Source organism: Podarcis erhardii (assembly GCF_964252035.2).
Source record: "Podarcis erhardii genome assembly, chromosome: 15".
NCBI classification, from domain to species: domain Eukaryota; kingdom Metazoa; phylum Chordata; class Lepidosauria; order Squamata; family Lacertidae; genus Podarcis; species Podarcis erhardii.
The window spans coordinates 38192076-38211821 of record NC_138505.1 but is presented as its reverse complement, the minus strand read 5'-3'; positions in this window follow the sequence as shown (position 1 = coordinate 38211821).

Sequence of the window (19746 nt, the reverse complement as noted above, 5' to 3'; positions counted from 1 at the left end):
TGGGCAAAGCACTCGCTGCACCACTTAGCTGTTGTGATTTCCAAGGAAGAATTGAAGGGAAAGAACTCCTTGCTGCAGTCTATGCCCAATTTAATTCTTCTCACAAGACTTCAGGGGTGCTCACATTGTCCAGTGCCCCTGCTTCAAACTCCGTCACATCTCCACAGTCATGCAATCCCACCTACCAGCAGAATGAAGTGGTGCAATCCAGGGACATTTTCAATCACATGATGAGCTGTCTGTGGAGTGAGGAATGTGCAGTTCATACTATTATGAGTTTGGAGGAGGTTAGGAAATGGGTTGGGCAAGGGCTGGATTTAGGTTTGATGAGGCCCTAACCTACTGAAGGTAATGGGGCCCTTTATATGTCCAGCTGTCCTTTGTCAACAATGAATTGTCACTGTTTTTTGTGTTGAATATATGCTACATGGTAATTTATGGACCTAATAGGTATCTATTTGTTTTTAATCTTATATTTTGGAAATGTACATCCAGTTTTTTTCCTTTCCTTTTTTGGGGTCCACCCAAGAGAGTGGGGCCCTAAGCCAGGGGCCAGCAAACTTTTTCAGCAGGGGGCCGGTCCACTGTCCCTCAAACCTTGTGGGGGGCCGGACTATATTTTGGAGGCAAAAAATGAACGAATTCCTATGCCCCACAAATCAACTCTTTTAAATAAAAGCACACATTCTACTCATGTAAAAACACCAGGCAGGCCTCACAAATAACCCAGAGATGCATTTTAAATAAAAGTACACATTCTACTCATGTAAAAACATGCTGATTCCTGGACCATCCATGGGCTGGATTTAGAAGGCGATTGGGCCAGATCCAGCCCCTGGGCCCTGGTTTGCCTACCCATGTCTTCTGCTTCACTTCAAAGGGTTCAGCTGGATTGCAATTAACTGCATCTAGGTGGTGAAGAACCAAAAGGGCCCACAAATGGGGCTGGGAAGTTGCTGAGAAAGCTGGCGACAGAGACATGTCTTGCTGTGTTCTGGACTCAAAGCTGTGGCTGAAGGAGAAGCAAGATCTTCTGGGGTGTTGATGCTGTGAGCTCCCCCCCATCCCATGCTCAAATTGTATATATGTATAATTAAAGCCACATATCTTAAAGGTAGCACAGTCTCCACTGACCTTCCTTCCAAGGACACCCAGCTCTGGGTAAGCACACAACCCCTGTAGTATCTCACCACCCAGAGATCAGGGTGGTGTGTAACAGTATACCAGCAAAACACATTGTAATAAAATGCACAAACCCACTTCCTCTAACATCCTGTTTTGTATCTCATAAATATGGTACAGCTGTCAAAGGAAAGAAGTATGTGTTCTGCTCCCCGACAGAGTTTACTGTCCTTTCAACATTTATTGAATGCCTTCCATTTGTTACTATGGATGCAACTAATGAAATACTTTGAGGACAACTTTGTCAGCCTCCGTTTTGCAAAACATAATTTCACTGCTGTTATTACTGCCCCCCAAATGCATTCAAATTGCTGCTTCCCTTCTCAAAGCGTTCTAATGAAATGCATTTTTGAATCCCATCAATAATGGAATATAGATGTCGGGTAACTCATTTTTGAACAAATGTCTACGGCAGAAGGAGCCCCACTTCTGATGCATTATTAATAGCCTAATAACAAAACGATGAAAAAATAATTAACAAAGTTGCCGCCATGATTGCCTATTCGACAATGAATCACTTCACTTATGGAGAAAATTCTTTGTAAGTGTAGTTGGTAATCGCCCTCCCCACCTCCACCCCCAGTTTCTTTCTAGGAATTCTTTTATTCCTTAGCTTTTGGAGAACTCATTAGCTCAGCCTCAAGTACAAAGCTACTCAACCGTGGTGATATTTTGGATGGAGACTAATATGATAGTTATTGCAAAGTTTTTCTCTTCTCATGGTCGGGGGAGAGGGATGGCTCCATTTAGGCGAAAGCCATTCCTCCCACTCTTGTTTTGGAAGGTGATTTATTTGCAAGGTAGGAGAAGACATTGATAACTTCACCATTGTAAGGAGTGCATTTTATTGCAAAGGGATTGCCAAGTAGTTTTAGAAGAAGATATCAATAACATATTTGGGATGACACCTAGTTTATTTTTTTAATGGCAAAGACACTCTACTGCTAGGGGCTGAGGCTCCTTGTTGAAAGAGGCCACCCATCCCCAGGTATACACTCACCCACAAAGAGACATTAGAATGTCTAAACTTCAGAAATAGACAGAGTGATGGCAGAGCCCACTGAGGACTGACCACGCCCCCTTATCTGCATAGCCCCACCCCTTCCTCTACTATTACAGGCCAGACATTTTGGCCATGGTTACTAGAGTCTCAGCCTCATTCTGTATTTGTAGTACTCAGCCATTGAGTGTGGTAGCACTTGGAACTCCCTGCCCATTGATATCAATCAGTGCTGTTTCCAGTGCCTGCTAAAAACCCTCTTGTTTAGAGAAGCCTGCCCAGATGCTTTGAAATTTTGGGTCATTTTAAGCTGTTTTACTTTTGCATGTTTTAAAGTATGGTTGTAAATTTTTATTGATTTTATTGTTTTACCTTTTTCAAAACCACTTTGAAGGTTTTGCTAATATATAAAAAAATCAAGTCATGCATAATTTTCATGAAAGGAATATAAATAAATAAATAAATAGCACTGCCTTGGATTCCATTTCTCGGCCATGCTTTTATATAATGTTTTTTTATATCCAATATTTATAGGCTGTTGCTTACAATCGTTATTTTAAAAATGTTAATTTTGTTAGAAGCAAACTACAGCGTACAATTAGGATGGGTAATGCTGGCCAAGATGGACCATTGCTTTGCCTTTGTACATGGCACCTTTATACATTATTTCATATTGAGCTGGCTAAACTCTAACACACAAATGGTTGTATGAGGAGTCTACTTTTGTGGATGGTACAATGTCAGAAGAGACATGACAGGTCACAGCTCTATCAAGATTGGACTGGGAACCAGAGGCTGTGGAGCAAACCAGAAGTTGAGGCCAAGGATCAAACCAGAAGGCATGGCTGAAGATCAAGCCAGAAGTCAAGACCAAAGAGCAAGTCAAAATCAAAGGACAAAAGAGGAGGCAGGGTCATGGATCAGCTCAAAAGTCAGGACTGAGGAATAAGGATACAAGATTACACCAAAGCTCAGGAAAGCATTATTGCTCAAGGAAAGCTCAACTGGAACAAGAAGCCCTTTGTGCTCCTTTCTGCCCACAAAATATCTAGTGGCTGTCCTGGGTGGACAGTCAGTCCAGGCCCTAAAAGTATTTCATTGAGAAGATGCCACCTGCAGTTCAATGGGTCACCACTTGGGTCAGCTGCACACAGATCCAGCAGATCCCGAAACCTGCACTCAAAAAGATCACCCTCCTCCTCACGCACCCCCGGTGTCTGCACTCATCCCACCCCCCCCTTTTTCCTTTTTGACTGGACTCTGCGCAAGCTGGAGGCGAACAAACTGAAACCTTGAAGCAGGAGCTGTGGGCTTCAGAGATGCCCACGGGCAACTGACCGCCGGGAGGCTGCTGGGGGACTCGGGATCTCCGGGATGACCCCTTCTCCATCTGACCCCGCCCTGCCACTCTCAGTGGACCTACTCTGAACTTGCCGTCTGTCACGGTCTGGTCTACGGGCAATTGAAGTCCTGGCTGAGGACGGTGGGACCAGGGGCAAGATGGCAGGGTGGGAGCAGGAACAAGAGCCAGGGGTCCAAGGGTCAGAAAGCAGGAAGTCACAAATTCAAGGGTCAAGAAGCAAAGAGTCTCAAAGTCAAGGGTCCGAGGATTGAGAAGCGAGGAGCTGCGGTCTGAGAATCAGGAACGAAGGAGCCAAACGCAGCAAGGCAGGAAACGTGTTGCTGTGGCAAAGAGCCAAAGGGAAATGTTGCCCTTATATCCCTTCCTGGCTCTTGCCACCAGGTGCTGTGAGTTACCAAGCGGCCTCACCTGTGTGGCCGCGCCTTGCCTCTCCAGAACAAACTTAGGAAGGCCTCAGTCCTGCAAAGCCCTACTGGTCACAGGGCCTAGCTCCTGCACACACACCTGACACCGCCTTACCTCCCGTCGACCTGACCCGCTGGCACGCCAAGGGGGATGCCTGGATCCAGCCCGCCAGCCTCCCCTCCCCGTCCTCCCAAACATAATGCCCCTCCTGGCGCCTTGCTGCCCCCTTGAGCTCCATGCACCCCTCTCGGGAGCCCACAGGCTCGAATCACCACACTGCCCCATTGCACCTGCCTGGAGCTCGGCATGGACCTCAGAGGGGGGCCCTGGCCGGACTGCTGCTGCTACTGCTGCTGGCCACCTGCTGGCTACTGATGGGTGCTGCAACCTCACTGACCCCTCCTGAAGCCCCCCCCCCCCCCGCAGCAGGACACTTTTGTTTCTTTTTACTCCCTTCTTTCATAAACAAGAGATAAGGCATAAGCGTGGTGTCTGACGTAAGCATAATAAAAGTTAATTTGGGGGCTAAACTAAAATTGGGGGCGCTGGGCGGATCTTTGCACCCACTGGTGGAAGAAGAGGAGTGTGGTTGGAGTGCACCGCCCCTGGCAGTGCGATCCCAGCAGGGTGCCAACACGGCTGCCCCTCCGCCTGCACTGGGCGCCCCACCCCTGCAGGTGGCACGCCCCATCCCAGGACGCCTGTCCCGCCCCTGTGGGCGGTGTGCCCCACCCCCAGGACATTCACCAGCCCCACCCCTGCCTGCTCTCCACCCCCTGGTGCCGGAGCATGAAGCTCTGCCACTGTTTGCACCCCGGCGGTGCATATGTTAAAGACGGCCCTGTATGTGACCATTCACACATGCTGGAAAACACCTGAGTCAGGGCGTTCAGAGAAGGCTGAGCGTGTTTCCAAGTGCATATGGTGTTGTAGAAGCAAAAGAAATGTTGGGCCTTCCTGACTGACCAGCTTCTTTTGGAGAATGATCCAAGCCAGAAAACTGACCAGGGAGCTGATGACGGGAAGGAAGTGAAAGCAAAGGCCCATTGATTTCAGTGTTAGTATTTCTCTGCTTGTGCTCCTCTGATTCATGAAGCACATTACTCGTCCCGGAATATCATAAACACTGGAGAAATGAATCAGCAGGCTGAAGCGGTGGCTGGACAGGTAATTGATGCAAATAGCTTGTTTAATGACTTCGCTAAAAGGAAGTGGCATGCGCCTGTAATGGAAATGCTACTCTAGCCAGGAAACAAGGTATTAATTCAGAACATAAGTCCCTGGAAGAAATCGTGTTTGAGGGCTAGGACCAGATATCAGCCACTCAGATGGTAGGGATTGGGGAGAAATTTGTTCAGTTTGCATTTTCTTGTGACTCCACCTAATCCACACTTTCTGAACCAATGTGTGAACCGAAACACAGCTATGCTCTCCAAATTGTGCAGTGTACAAAAAGAGAGAGCGTGCATTAGTGAAAGTGATGTGAAGAAATGCATTGCGCTGGGGGAATTTGCTTGTGAAATGGCATGCAAAATGCTTATGTTAGGAATAATGCATGTGAGCATGCATAGAAATTTTCATTCTGACTTTTCAAAAATAAAAATAAAAATTACAACCCGAGAAGGACATAGAGTGGTGTGAATGAAAAAGTGGGAGAAACCAAAATCGACCGACTTGTTCACCCCATCTCATGCTGAAGTCTGTCTGTCTGTCTCTCTGCCCCAGACACATATAATGTGCATTATTGATGGCTCTTATAATATAATACAGGATGGGGCTTGACTATTTTAGACTTTTTAAATGTGTATGCATAATCTTTTATACTTATAACTCATGGATTTCAATGAAGCTGAATGTTGGAAGATTCAAAAAAAAAGTACTTCTTCACAAAACAGATAGTTACGGTATTTTTCCATGTATAAGATGCCCCCACATATAAGACGCCCCCTATTTTTGGGTCTCCAAATTAAGTAAACACCCCTCAGCACTACTTGTGTATAAGATGAGCCCCATTTTTAAACCTTTTTTTTTTTTGTAAAAAACCCCAAACCCTAGCCTTATACATGGAAAAATACGTTAATCTAAGGAATTTGCTCCAACAAAAAGTGGTGGCAGCCACCAACTTGGGATGGCTTTAAAGAGAATTAGGCGACTAACTGGGGCTCATGGGCTTCCCATAAGCATCTGGTTGGCCACTATGAGAAGAGATTGTTGGGCTGGATGGCCCATTGGCCTGATCCTGCAGGCTTTCCTTATGTTCTTAAGGGGAGATGTGAGGAATTAGAGGCAAAGAGAAAAAGTATTGGAACAATATGGAACTGTCCCTGACTGCTGGCAATTGCTGCATGTGGGAGGCATTTTTCTTCACTCATTAACAGGAATGTGGAAGAAGCTAAGTAGCACTGGCTCAGACCTTTTCACCTCCTTCCTGCATATTCTGAAAGAAGAGAATGGAAGCACAACAGAAACAACACAAGCAAAAACCTTCAAAAATTGCAAATTGCCACATATTATAGGAGAGAGAAAGAAAGAAGAGGGGGGAAACATACAATAAAATGTATCTAAAAACACATTTCAATTTATGCCCTTAAGTGCAAAAACATAAGTTTGACTAACCGATGAAAGTGAAAACCATCCTGAAAGCCATAATTTCTTCTCCCAGTCATCCTTAATGCCCTTGCTATTGTCTATTTAATCATTTCTTCTTCATTCTGTGCTCGAAAAGCAAAATGTTCCAAAACAATAAATTGTTCTCAGAGAATCAGGTTTTAACACCTGTATGTTTTTCTCCTCCCAGGCGCAATTTAGAAGCTTCAACATTATCGGGCCAATAAAGTGATAGGTACTACTTCCCAGTCAGTATGGGGGGGTGAATCCAGCAGTAATAGTTCAGCTCTTGTCTCGCCCATGAACAACCCGTTTGCATGCTTATGAAGAGCTTGATTGTCAGAGCTGAGCAAACATACGGTTGCAGTTCTGAAAGTTCATACTTGAAAAATTGTAAGAAAGTAGTGATTTCCATCCTGTCCTGTATCTGTCCCCATCAGCACTGTTTTCATTCCACTGCAGTTTGGTTTCCATCAAATATTACATTATTCATCTCACTGTCTGCTATTTAACATATTACATAGTTTATACAGTGGTGCCCCGCAAGACGAATGCCTCACAAGACGGAAAACCCGCTAGACGAAAGGGTTTTCCGTTTTGGAGGTGCTTCGCAAAATGAATTTCCCTATGGGCTTGCTTCGCAAGACGAAAATGTCTTGCGAGTTCCTGCGGGTTCCCCCCCTTTTTCTAAGCCGCTAGGCCGCTTATCAGCTGATCCGCTAAGCCGCTAAGCCGCTAAAAGCCGCTAAGCCGCTAATAGAGCTAATCCTCTAAGCCGTCAATGGGCTTGCTTCGCAAGACGAAAAAACCGCTAGACGAAGAGACTTGCAGAACGGATTAATTTCGTCTTGCGAGGCACCACTGTATATCTTCTCTTCCTCCTCCTCCTCCTTCTTCTTTGAAGGTGACCCAGAAACTACAACTAATCCAGAATGCGGCAGCTAGACTGGTACATTGGCTCCCAGTACGTTTCCGAGCACAATTCAAAGTGTTAGTGTTGACCTTTAAAGCCCTAAATGGCCTCGGCCCAGTATACCTGAAGGAGTGTCTCCACCCCCACCGTCCAGTCCGGACACTGAGGTCCAATGCCGAGGGCCTTCTGGCAGTTCCCTCACTGTGAGAAGCAAAGCTACAGGAAACCAGGCAGAGGGCCTTCTCAGTAGTGGCACTTGCCCTGTGGAACATCCTCCCATCAGATGTCAAAGAGATAAACAACTACCTGACATTTAGAAGACATCTGAAGGCAGCCCTGTTCAGGGAAGTTTTTAATGTGTGACATTTTAATGTATTTTTAATCTTTGTTGGAAGCTGCCCAGAGTGGCTGGGGAGACCCAGCCAGATGGGCAGGGTACAAATAATAAATTCTTCTTCTTCTTCTCCTCCTCCTCCTCCTCTTCCCACCTTTCCCCAGACTAGGAATCAAGTCAGCTTACAAAACGTAACACAACACAGCACTATTCAAAGCCCTTGATTATTATTATTTTTTAAAAGCACACATTTTATTAATGTTTTCTTGGTTTACAAACGTATGCGCAATGTCTCTATTTTCAAGTTACATTTTCCATAGGTCAGTTTCATTTGTTGAGACATTAGGGTTACATTAGGAAGAAAAAGGGGGGGGGGGAGAGGTGGAAGGAGCCATAGTGGGTGGGGGTGGGGTCGGGAGGTGATATTTCTATTTTGCTTAATGTATGTGTGGGTTTTTGTGTCAGCGTTGCTTGTGCAGGTTCTCTTTGCTATTCACTTGTGTTGGTGAGAGAAATTGGGGTTAGCCTAGGGTACGGTTGCTTGTTTGTGATTGGCTGCGTTGAACTTTGTTTTTGTGTGTGAGTAAGGTGGGTGGGTGTTTTTGAATAATAATAATAATAATAATAATTTATTATTTATACCCCGCCCATCTGGCTGGGCCTCCCCAGCCACTCTGGGCGGCTTCCAAAAGAATATTAAAATACTATGATACATCAAACATTAAAAGCATCCCTAAACAGGGCTGTCTTCAGATGTCTTCTAAAAGTCTGGTAGTTGTTGTTCTCTTTGACATCTGGTGGGAGGGCATTCCACAGGGAGGACGCCACTACCGAGAAGGCCCTCTGCCTGGTTCCCTGTAACCTGGCTTCTCGCAGTGAGGGAACCGCCAGAAGGCCCTTGGTGCTGGACCTCAGTGTCCGGGTAGAACGATGGGGGTGGAGAAGCTCCTTCAGGTATACTGGACCGAGGCCGTTTAGGGCTTTAAAGGTCAGCACCAACACTTTGAATTGTGCTCAGAAACGTACTGGGAGCCAATGTAGGTCTTTCAAGACCGGTGTTATATGGTCTCGGCGGCCGCTCCCTGTCACCAGTCTGGCTGCCGCGTTCTGGATTAGTTGTAGTTTCCGGGTCACCTTCAAAGGTAGCCCCACGTAGAGTGCATTGCAGTAGTCCAAGCGGGAGATAACCAGAGCATGCACCACTCTGGAGAGGCAGTCCACAGGCAGATAGGGTCTCAGCCTGCGTACCAGATGGAGCTGGTACACAGCTGCCCTGGACACGGATTTAACCTGTGCCTCCATGGACAGCTGTGAGTCCAAAATGACTCCCAGGCTGCGCACCTGGTCCTTCAGGGGCACAGGTACCCCATTCAGGACCAGGGAGTCCTCCACACCTGCCCGCCTCCTGTCCCCCAGAAACAGTACTTCTGTCTTGTCAGTATTCAATCTCAATCTGTTAGCCGCCATCCATCCTCCAGCCGCCTCCAGACACTCACACAGGACCGTCACCGCCTTCACTGGTTCTGATTTGAAAGAGAGGTAGAGCTGGGTATCATCCGCATACTGATGAACACCCAGCCCAAACCCCCTGATGATCTCTCGCAGCGGCTGCATGTAGATGTTGAAAAGCATGGGGGAGAGGACAGAACCCTGAGGCACCCCACAAGTGAAAGCCCAGGGGTCTGAACACTCATCCCCCCCCACCACTTTCTGAACACGGCCCAGGAGGAAGGAGCGGAACCACTGTATGACAGTACCCCCAGCTCCCAGCCCCTCTAGACGGTCCAGAAGGATGTTATGGTCGATGGTATCAAACGCCGCTGAGAGATCCAGCAGAACTAGGAAACAGCTCTCACCTTTGTCCCTAGCCCGCCGGAGACCATCAACCAGTGCGACCAAGGCAGTTTCAGTCCCATGATGAGGCCTGAATCCCGACTGGAAGGGATCCAAATGGTCCACTTCTTCCAGGCGTGCCTGGAGTTGTTCAGCAACCACTCGCTCAATCACCTTGCTCAAGAATGGAAGATTTGAGACTGGGCGATAGTTGGCCATCGTGGCCGCATCTAAAGATGGTTTTTTAAGAAGTGGTTTGATAACCGCCTCTTTCAGTGGGTCTGGGAAGGCTCCCTCACAGAGGGAAGCATTCACCACCCCACGAAGCCCATCGCCCAGTCCTACCCGGCTAGCTTTTATAAGCCAGGATGGGCAAGGATCAAGGAGACAGGTGAATCAGGTTAGCCATATTGATTCATATGCCATTGGTGGATTCTTGACGTTGTCTTGTTGGGCTGTGTATGTAATGAAGGGGAGCCATACTAGGGTGAAGGCATCTTCTTCTATTTGTCCCTGTGTCAGCTTCAGTTTATTGGTTAATTTTTCTAGTAGGACTGTTTCCCATACTATTGGGTACCATTGATCCATGCTTACTCCTGACAGGTCTCTCCAGTGTCTGGCTATGATGTTTCTGGTTGCTGAGAGCAGGTGGGTTATGAGTTCTTTGTGACATGAGTGGGCATTATTGTCTTGGAATATGATTTAAAAGCAGTCAGTTTCTCAAAGCCTGTCAGAATAAAATGGTCTTCACCTAGACTGGCAGTGAACCAGTCTATTCTTTCTCACTCCATTTTATTTCAGTTCTGTGGCAGCTTGACTCTCACAGGAGAAGCTAGCAGTGTTCAGTCACATCAAGTGAAAACATGTACGGCAGATCCAAGGAGCCCATCTAAGGAAGCTATAAGAGATGTTGTCTACAGGGAGTTAGAGCCAAAAGAAGTGCTTTGTAGGCCACCTGGAGTGGTCTTGCTGACTTGCCTTTGTCTTATTTTGTAGCCTTTGGCTTCGGCAAATCCAAAGAATCAGAAATACTGTAGGGTGGACATCCCCACCTGAGCCCCCTCCTGGCCAGCTAGTGAGCTGGGCTGTGTGTCCTTGCCTACCTCAGCCTCCCAGAGTGTACCTGCCACTACTTCCTATGCCTCAGAGCTCACCTTGTTCATGGAGATGGGGGCCTCTCTGGCTCTGATGAGGGGTCCTGTTCTTCTGGTCCCTGCGCACTGGTCCCCATCCCCTCGCTGTCCTCTGTCACCCTATGTGTACTTTCCGCAACCCCAACCTCTCCTTTCCCATCCCCATCTTGCCTTGGTGGCTGCACCCCTTGCCGGAAACCTCTTTCTTTCCTCCATTGCCTTGTCATTTCATGACAAGCGGTGAAAAAAGAGTTGGGAGCAGTTTTTGAAGGTGGTGACTGTAAAACTAGAATGTTTAGATTATAATTTATTTCGTTTTATTTTTTAGCTTTTGCAAACTCAACCTGTATGAGATTTATTTTGTAAGCTAATCTTCAAACACCATTCAGGCTCAGCCTATAAACGAAGCATTACTTAGTTGGAATGATAAAACAAAATGAGTAGAAAATTAATTTGCAGTGTGGTTCTGCCTCCGATTCAGATGCTTCGCTCCAATTGACTGTCTTGAGCCAAGCACTCGGAATTAAAATTTCTTTAAAGTGCAGATTGATTCCTTTATTATTTCTGCTTTCACAGTTGGCGTTCACATCAGAACTGGATACGGTTTGTTACCTGTGAGCCAAAATGGCTGACAGACAGACTGGAAAGGGTCACATCTTATTCAAGAAGGAAGCTAAGACAGAAAACAGAAATAGAAGAAAGCAGACACACAAAAATTCACTGAGAAGAAAGAATGACAATAATCTGGTTTTAATAAAGCTGAGAATAAATCATTTTCCTGGTTTTGAGTTCAGTTTCGTGACAGTTGAGAAGCACCTGCAGCATTTTGGCCATTTTCTGTACTCATCCCAAATTAATTCATGTTGTTCAATGTTCTCTCTTTTTTTTTTTTCTCCTTTTTTAAGGGCTATGTCTTGCCAGGTTGCTAGGTAAGGTGACTGAGGAAAGACGTTGTCCCTTCCCAGCTCCCGCAACACCCCTGTTTTTTTTTTATTAATTTTTTAGAAAAGTTTTTCTTTTACAAATTTAAATAACACATACTTTCCAATATAATACATAAATTCTTTTAGACTTCCCCCAGCTCCCTCCACAATCCTCATGATTTTAAAATTTAATTCACATTTCCTTTATAATTGTATTGCTAGTTAGTGAATCTTTACAGCTCTTTCCCCTCTTACAACACCCTTTCTCCTCACAAAGCCTCTTTAAAACCGACTAGCGTTGTCTGTTCATCACATATATTTTCCAGATAAATCGTAAACTTTCTCCAGAAAGAGAACATTCTTTCTGGAGAATGTTGTTCAATGTTCTCAGAGCAATTGTAACTAAGAATCTGAAACTGAGTTTGTATATTCCCTCCTCCACCCCTAACTATTTTTCATTTGTGTCATTGCTTTTTAGACTGTAAGGCAGGGAGGGCAAGGATTGATTTATTTTGTTTCAATTGATGCATGAGCCACTCTGGGAACCTTTTTCAGCTGGAGAGCAAGATAGAAAAAAAATCTCTCAAAGCAAAAAGTAACTAAGTAAGAAAACATTCCTCAGACTCACTGATCACAACCATCATCACATCACATCTCAGTTCTATAAATGTTGATTCCCCATTAGCCAATATGACAGCATCTGCACACCAGAAAGAAGAACCCACAGTGGTGCAGGAACCCCAAGGGTTGATGAAGTGTCAACCTTGGTGGAATAAACATGCTTTGGTGCCTATCTACAAAAACATCAAAGATGGGGGCAGTTGAATGTCTGTTGGAAGAGAGTACAACAACTGTGGTGCTGCCACTGGAAGAAAAAATCTTGATATAATTTGTCTCCAAGAGACCCATGTTGTGAGGAAGCATGAGAAAATTTTGATTAATAAGAGATTAGGGATGGAATTTATTGCAGCAGGTATTTTAAAAAAAACGTGGAGTGGTCTTTTATATTAAACCTGCACTTGAACCACAATTAATTCAAAAAGATGAGAAAGAGAGAAAATAGGTGGTGCAAATTAAAGTACTAGGAGAGAATAATTTTGGTGGGTATTTATGCACCAAATGAAAATAAATCAAAATTCTTCCAAGATTTAGAAACACAATTGCTAGGTTTCACAGATGAGAAAGTAATACTGATGGGGGACCTTAATGGAGTCTCATCACTAGAGATGGATAGAATGATTAGGGAAAAAGACACCAAAGAAATTAGGCTTCCCAAAACTTTTTTTGAAATGACAGAAACAGTAAAACTGGCAGATATTTGGAGAGTAAAACTTCCATTTGATAAACAGTTCACTTTTTTTCTCACATGTCTATGAAAGCAGCACCAGGCTGGGTCTCTAAAGAATTGGAGTCAAGAATTAAAAAAAACTGAAATAGATCCAAGAACATTGTCAGACCACAATTCTACAATTATGGAGATTCAAAAAGATAGTCTACCTTCAGGTGGAGACTGAATGAAGAAATTTTGGATGATAAAGTCTTTTTTTAGAAAAGTAAAAAAAGACAGTAAGAGAAGAAAAAGTGTCATTCATTTATGCAAAGCATCCTAACTTTGGCTGCGGAACAGATGCCAGGGCTCAGATGATGACCACAAATGATGTGCAAATATCAGTTCCATAGTACAGATGGACAGACCCATTTTAGTCTGCTCCATCTTGGTTCTGTATTCAGATAGTCCACCTCACTTCTGTGTGGATTTTAAAGAGAAGATCCTTTAAAATCCACCTAGAAATATGAAAGTTTTTTTTTTAAAAAAAAAAACAAACACCTTTATGAAACCCACTTAAGTGCATAAGAAGAACCGTGCAGGATCAGCCCCAAAGGCCCTTGCAGTCCAGCATCCTGTTCTCACGGTGACCAACCTGATGCCCATGAGAAACCTACAAACAGAAGCTGAGCACTACAGCAACTGTCCCCTAGGGGTGGGAGAGAAAGCTGATTTGTTGTTGTTTAGTCATTTAGTCGTGTCCGACTCTTCGTGACCCCATGGACCAGAGCATGCCAGGCCCTCCTGTCTTCCACTGCCTCCCGCAGTTTGGCCAGACTCATATTTGTAGCTTCAAGAACACTGTCCAGCCATCTCGTCCTCTATCGTCCCCTTCTCCTTGGGCCCTCCATCTTTCCCAACATCACGGTCTTTTCCAGGGAGTCTTCTCTTCTCATGAGGTGGCCAAAGTATTGGAGCCTCAGCTTCACGATCTGTCCTTCCAGTGAGCACTCAGGGCTAATTTCCTTAAGAATGGATGTGTTTGAACTATCTGGGACGCAAGCAAAGCTGTGATGAGGGGGTTCTTGATACAACAGAACTCCGTAAAGAAAAGGACACAAAATGAAAGGAAAGATAAGATCTTGCAGAAAATTAAAGAATTGGAGAAGAAATTAAGATCAAACCCGAAGTCACAGCCGATTCTGAGAGAAATTAAACTATACCAAGCACAATATTCCAAATTGATAAACCAAGAAATAGAATGGAAGATTAAATTAATGAAACAAAAAACTTTTGAATCGGCGAATAAATGTGGGAAACTGCTTGCTTGGCAGTTGAAGAAGAGACAGAAATTAAATACAGTCACAAACCTAGAAATTGAAGGAAGAAACATTCAGAACCCCATGGAAATTAGAAAGTGCTTCCAGAGATACTTCAAAAAATTATACACTCAAGGGCCGCAAGATGAGGTTGAGATTAAACAATTTTTGGAAAGAAATGGACTAACAAGGTTGTCACAAAAAAACAGATTAATCCTGAATAACAAAATAACACAACAAGAGATTGAACAAGCTATTCAGAACATGCAACTGGGCAAATCTCCAGGGCCAGATGGCTTGACCTCCAAGTATTATAAGACATTAAAAGACTATCTGATCCAACCAATGATGGAGGTCTGTAATGAAATTATGGAAGGGAAGAAGGCGCCGGAATCGTGGAAGGAAGCTTTTATCACATTGATACCAAAATCTGAAACTGAAAAGACACAACTCAAAAACTATCATCCCATTTCCCTTCTGAATGTGGATTACAAAATATTTGCAGACATTTTGGCAAGTAGACTTAAAAGAGTTCTTAATGAAGTAATTCATAAAGACCAGGCAGGCTTTCTCCCAGGTAGACATATGTTTGCTAACACTAGGAACATTATTGACATTTTGGAACTTTTGCAAACAGACATAAATACAAAAGCAGTGTTAATTTTTATAGATGCGGAGAAGGCCTTTGATAATATTTCTTGGAAATTCATGAAGGGAAATTTGAAAGAAATGGGAGTGGGACGGGGGTTTGAGAATGGGATTGATGCAATATATTCAGAACAAAAGGCCAAACTGATAGTTAACAATGTGGTTACAGAAGAGTTCAAAATTGAAAAAGGAACACGACAAGGCTGCCCGATTTCCCCTCTGTTATTTATCTCGGTTCTGGAGGTGCTCTTGAATATGATCAGAGGGGACCGGTTGGTGGAAGGGATTCAGGTCGGAGCGAAACAATACAAACTTAAAGCTTTTGCAGATGACCTAGTTTGACCCTGCAGGAGCCAGAATCTAGTACGAAAAGAGTATTACAATTGATACAGGACTTTGGTCGGGTGGCGGGATTTAAATTAAACAAACAGAAAACCAAAGTGTTGGGAAAAAACTTGACAGACATAGAGTCAGAACGGTTTCAGAGAGAAACAGAATTAACTATGGTTAAAAAGGTAAAGTACCTAGGGGTAAACATAACAGCAAAAAACCTGAGTCTATTCAAGGACAACTATGAAAAATGTTGGTCTGAAATTAAGAGAGACTTGGATAGTTGGACAAAATTGAAGCTTTCTTTGTTAGGCCGAATTGCTGCTATTAAGATGAATGTATTGCCAAAAATGCTGTTTTTGTTTCAAACATTACAGATTGTGGACAAAACGGAGTGCTTCCGGAAGTGGCAGAAAGATATATCTAAATTTGTCTGGCAGGGCAAAAAGCCCAGAATTAAGTTTAAGATATTAACAGATGCGAAAGAAAGAGGGGGCTTTGCCCTGCCAGACTTAAAGTTGTACTATGAAGCCGCAGCTTTTTGCTGGCTAAAAGACTGGCTACTTCTCGAAGACACTGACGTGTTGGACCTGGAAGGTTTTAACAATGCTTTTGGTTGGCATGCATATTTATGGTATGACAAAGTTAAGATCAATAAGGCCTTTAAGAACCATATTGTCAGGAAAGCAGTGTTTAATGTCTGGACAAAATATAAAGACTTATTGGAAAATAAAACTCCAAGGTGGCTTTCACCTCTGGAGGCTAAGGCCCAAAAAAGACCCAATATGGAGGCCAAATGGCCAAAATATTGGGAAATATTAGAAAAAGATGGAGACAATTGGAAATTGCAGAGTTTGGAGAAAATGAAGGATAAGGTGCGAGACTGGTTACATTATGCTCAGATTAAAGAAGTTTTTAAAAATGACAAAAAGTTAGGGTTCCAGGTGGAGAAATCGAAGTTAGAAACAGAATTGTTAGAACCAAAGACCAAGGTATTATCTAGAATGTATAACTTGCTGCTAAAGTGGAATACACAAGACGAAATGGTTAAATCGGCTATGATAAAATGGGCACAGGACATTGGGCATAACATTATGTTTGAGGACTGGGAAAGGTTGTGGACCACTGGGCTGAACTTCACCGCATGTAATGCTCTGAAGGAAAATGTTATGAAAATGATATATAGATGGTACATGACCCCAGTTAAACTTGCCAAAATATACCATTCGTCTGATAATAAATGTTGGAAATGTAAAGAAAATGAAGGAACATTCTTTCACCTCTGGTGGACATGCCCTAAGGTGAAGGTCTTCTGGGAAATGATATATAATGAGCTGAAAAAGGTATTTAAGTATACCTTCACAAAGAAACCAGAGGCCTTCCTTTTGGGCATTGTCGGCCAGAAGGTGTTAAAGAAGGATCGAACATTTTTCATGTATGCAACAACGGCAGCAAGGATTCTCATCGCAAAAAACTGGAAAACTCAAGATCTACCCACACTGGAAGAGTGGCAGATGCAGCTGATGGACTATATGCAACTGGCCGAGATGACCGGCAGAATCCGTGATCTGGGAGAAGAGAAGTTGGAGGAAGACTGGGAGAAATTCAAGATGTATCTACAAAAACATTGTAATTTGGTTGATTGTTAAGAAGGATGCTAGATTATAAAAAACTGGTCACCACTAAACTAGATTTAAATTTGATGATAAGTGAGACTAAAGAAAATATAAATTTTTTTGGAAGAAGCGCTAGATTATATGTGAATGAGTGGACATGAGATTGTAAACAAGTTGATAATTTGTTTGGAAAAAAAATTTTTTTTTTAACGATGTAAATGGGAGCGGGAGACGTGAGGGAGTCCAAAGAAGTGATGAAATTGTTGTGAAAGAAGTAAGATTGTTTATTATGTGTGCATTTATATTTAAAAAACCTTAATAAATATTTATAAAAAAAGAAAAGAATGGATGTGTTTGATCTTCTTGCAGCCCATGGGACTCTCAAGTCCATGGGAAAGCTGATTCAGTCTGCATTTAAAGGCAAACTTTTTAAATTTGCACTTTCCAAAGCAACATGAAAACCAAAACGCAGCTCTCATTCAAAATTTGCACTCCTCTGAATTTTGCAATGCAGTTCTTCAGCCAAGTATTGTGTGCAAAAATGTATGTACTAAAGTGGGCATAACAAAGCACATATTAGTGAAAACAACACACAAAATAAATGCTTTCTATCAGGGAAAATGGCTTTGCAGAATTGTGTGTATTTGGCAAAACTGCATAAAAATGTGTACATTTAGAGGAATGCTGGTGAGTTATGGGGTCTCTTTTTTAAAAAAATGCAAACTGATGTGAAAATGTGGAAAACTGGACGTAAGATGGTTGGTGGGGGGAGAGAAACAGAGAGATACCAAAACTGGCAGATTTGCCTTCCTACTCTTCAATGATGCATCTTGAGATGACATCAGATGTCATGATGTAACAGATGCTGCCAGTGGGGAAATGCAAGAAGAACAGGATTAAAATACAATGTGGATGAATGAGGCCAAGAACCGGGAAGGCAAAGAAGAAGTAAAAAATGCAAATGCAAAACTTTGAAGCGAGGAAGTAGTTGGCCTTGCACCTTGCCAGACCTCCTTCCCAAAACAGAAGACTGAGAAAGATTACTGAGCATAAGCACAAGGGCAAAGCTGACACCTCAAGCATTCCTCCTGTTGCATGCATGAGCCACTAAGAAGGTGAATGAGAAGATTTTAAAGAAAACTATCTTCGTATCCCTTGACATTTCAAAACAACCCAGGAGTTGTGTTTGCATCTTCACTGGGCTTCCAAATGGACTTTGCCTGGCATGAAAATAAGAAATGGCATTTGGAACACCGTCTTTTTTATTGTAGATAAATAAACTGATATAGATATATTTGGTAAATGCCATTTACCTCTCCAGAATCTAACTTATTTTAGACCCCTTCACCGCAGCTCATATTGCCCATATGCCTATTGTAGGGAGCTTAATTTTGTCAGAAGGTGAAGGGTGCATCAAAATTTAAAGCTGTGGACACACCCATTTCCTCTGCATGTTGTGTACGCACAACATTAACTGCAGTCCATACCTATTCATTCGCTTCTTATGAAATGTTTCATTTTGGCGCATCCCCCTGTCCAACGAGCTTTGATCCAAATTGCGAAAAAGAACAACCTAGCTGCATTTTAAGCTAGTAATGTCTCATTGTTGGGCAGATAACAGCTGGCTACTGGGTACGGAAAGGTAGGATCCTCTCTCCAAAAGCTGGAACAAAGGCAACCAGGACCCAGGGCAGCCTGCACCTGCTGTCTGGGAAGGATCGCTCTGACACAGGATGTAAGAATTGTTATGTACTGAAGTTCTTACCCTGGGCCAGCAGGGGGATACTGTAGATAGTTCAGGTCCACATATGCAAATAAGGGATCGAAAGTGATGTTCAGTGATTGGATAGTTACAGAAAGTTGTTACAGTTACGTTGTATCGGAGCTCTGTATAAGCAGGCAGGCTGAACCCTTCAGTTCAGTTCTGTTCTGGCCTCGGAATAAACAAGAGCTGTTTGAAGAATTGTTGTGTCGTCTGATATGTTCACCCACAACAAATAGTCTGTGAAGCTACTCTGCAGGATGAACCAAGGTAGAACATGTGTTTTGCATGCAGAGAGAGCCAGTTTCCATCAAGAGCATCTCCAGCGAAGCAGCCCCATGCCTGAAAACCCAGAGAGCCTTTAGTCACTGTGCTAGGTGAGCTGGAATGCCCACACCCCTGACCCATAAATGCCTCAGAAAATTAAGCTGGTGAGATGTAAAAAAAAAATCATTTTCTGCCCAGACTGCAGGCAAGATTAAACCAAATCAAAACACTACAAAGGAGAAGAGGGTGAGTTTGGGGAGGAGTCAGCTGGGTTGTATCATGGACTCCCAAGGGTGTGGGGAAGGGGCTATGCACAGTCCTCCTTGTAGGCCCACATTCCACCACTGGGCCTGAGATTTCTCACCCCTGCCTTAAATAGCAGAGCATGAAAATCAGTCTCCTCTCTGGCAGTTATAGCATCGGAGCGATGCACATCATCTGCTTGACAGCAGAGTCCAAAAGAAATGGGAAGCGTAAGGTCTGCCTCTCCACCTTGGTGAGCAAATTCAGCAACATTCAGTGGTTAGATCAGGCTGCCACCTCCTGCTGGTTGAGGCTGGTGTGAGTTGTAGTCCGAGACATATGGAGGGCATCAAGTTGAGGAAGGCAGTGGCTGATGGCCCAGGAAAATATTACGATAACCCTTGTATTTGTGTGCCTTGCTTGTATCAGAATAGAAAGATGCTCCAGATGTAATGACAGCCCCTCCCCTTGTTTCCTGATGGGTGGAATAAAAAATAGCCTTAGTTATATTTTATTTTCTCATGTGGCTTTTCATCTTCTTTTCAGTGGGGGGACATTTTGGGAAATGAAAAACCCATTACCACCCTCCTCGATTCAAAAA